The sequence below is a fragment of the Abramis brama genome (assembly GCF_963993115.1).
Source record: "Abramis brama genome assembly, chromosome: 8".
Taxonomy (NCBI): domain Eukaryota; kingdom Metazoa; phylum Chordata; class Actinopteri; order Cypriniformes; family Leuciscidae; genus Abramis; species Abramis brama.
The window spans coordinates 37,398,095-37,400,290 of NC_139970.1; the positions used below are offsets into that span (position 1 = coordinate 37,398,095).

General features: G+C 33.5%; 1 long non-coding RNA gene across 1 annotated transcript; it reads left to right on the plus strand.

Moving 5' to 3' along the window:
• On the plus strand, positions 1–1,093 carry LOC311088434. The gene is made up of 3 exons (XR_014607501.1): positions 1–133; positions 631–678; positions 955–1,093. It is a non-coding gene; the product is annotated as an uncharacterized lncRNA (long non-coding RNA).
• Positions 1,094–2,196: the final 1,103 nt, after the last annotated feature.

Below are 2,196 nucleotides of genomic sequence, written 5' to 3' on the forward strand. Positions count from 1 at the left end.
CCGGATGGCTTACTGCTTTCGGCCAGATTTTTGAGTGCTCAACCGATGGATACTCTTCTATCCCAGGAGGCCACGCGAGAGGATACGTCATTATCAAACATAGCAGAGATCGGCGACGCGGGTGCTTTCAAATGTGAGTAAACACAGTTCCTTTTGTTAAAATTGCATGTGTTGAACTACTGTAGAGTAAACTGTTGAATTGTTGAAGGTGTAAAGACGTTACACAGCATAGTATAGTTGTGATTTTGCTGTAAAAACACGTTTTATTATGTATAACGTTAGCTAACAGGGGAGCTCCAGTAAAGACACGTAAGTTACGTCTCTAAAGTGGATTTACATAAACCATATACATCTGGACGCTTATTTTAAATGTCTATTTACATCTGACAGGAATGACAGGTTATCACAACATGAAATAGACATCTGAGTGATGAATGTGTGCTATTATGTAGAACAAATCTATGAAGTAACTAACGTTAAACATAAGTTATCTATTTTATTTGTCCATTAGTAGTTGATAAATTGAGGAACATTTATGTTGGATAAAAAGTTAAAACAACCTCAACATGTAAATGTAGTGTTGAGCTCATAAATCACAGAGGTAACGTGAATCTTGTCTGGATGTTACAGGGACAGATGAACAGATGTGTGTTTATCCGGTGGAGAGTGGCTCATGAAGTGAGTATACTACAGAAATGAATAACAACTATTTAAATCTTAAGTTGTAGTTTATTTTAATTATTGTAATTTCAAACAGAGCTATTACAGCACCTTTCTGATTCTTGATTTCTGTGCATTTGCTGCACAGCTTTTGTGGTGGAGCAGGACCTGCAAGGAAAGATGATGGCGGCATTTGTGGAAAAAAAGCGTTTTTGTCTTCTAAATAATACTGAAATCAAATGACATTGTGCGTTTAAAATTACTGCTTTTGTGTTATGTTTGTGCATTTTGTAGGATCTGAAATGTTAGCAGGCTGGTGTGAGCACTGAGGATGAGGAGCCCAGAGCTGAATCCTGGAAACGGTGCCATGGATGAGACCCTCCATCACTCCACTTGCCCTTATGAGACCCTCCATCACTCCACCTGCTCTTATTGCCTCAGATTGTGAAGCACAACACATCACGCAACAACCTCCGGCACGAGGGAACGGCTCACCTCTGGCGGTCAGCTGATTCATCAGAATAAAGCCGCAGAATGGGAACCGCTGTGTTGAGATGGCAGAAGGATGTGGGTTGAGCGCCTGTAGCCTACATACATGATTGTAGTTTGAATAAAGCTTTGTTTCATATGTTGACTTAAGCATTTGTTTATTGTGTGATGGTGACTTTCATTCATTCTTTTACTAATTTATTAATATTTCTCATTGTTGTCAGTAAATAAAATATAATTATTTAATTAATGTTTTATTTAATTGTTTGAAAGAAAATGTAGATATGTTCATTATATACACATCTAGAGTGTATTCAATCATGCATAGCTATGTCATATGATATGACATACATTACATTTTGTTTGTTTTATTGAATTATATCATTTTCAGTAAAAAGTAATATAATTAAGTATTGGTCAGCATTTATCATTGTTGTTATTGTATGTTTTGGGGTGGGATAGCAATGCAATTCATTGTGGGGTAATATTAATTTTTAATATTAATGATACTTACATTTTTCAAGTATAAAATCAACAGTTTTCCTCCAAAGGCGAATCTTCGAAAAGCTGCCCTTTGTGCAGACATTACAAACGCTGAGGAAACCCGTTCTAGGTAGGGCTGTCGAGTTACTGATGTTATGAGATCTTTAAAAAAATCTCATGTATGCAAACCCATAATATATATTATATATATATATATATATATATATATATATATATATATATATATATATATATATATATATATATATATATATATATATATATATATATATTATGGGTTTGCATACATAATATGAGATTTTTTACACAGGAAAAAAGAACCTACAAGGTTGAATATCTTAATATATATTTTCTTAAATAATTCATTATAATACATTTAAAAAAAGCATTTTTTGTTATTTATAGGCCTAGGCCTGAGGGATGAAACGACAGTTAAATTCAACAAGAAAAAGAGGAAAAAATAAAGCAGTTAGCTACTTTTGCATGTGGATGAAAATGTTTGGATAAAAAAAATAAAAATAATTAACAACATATTCAAGAGAT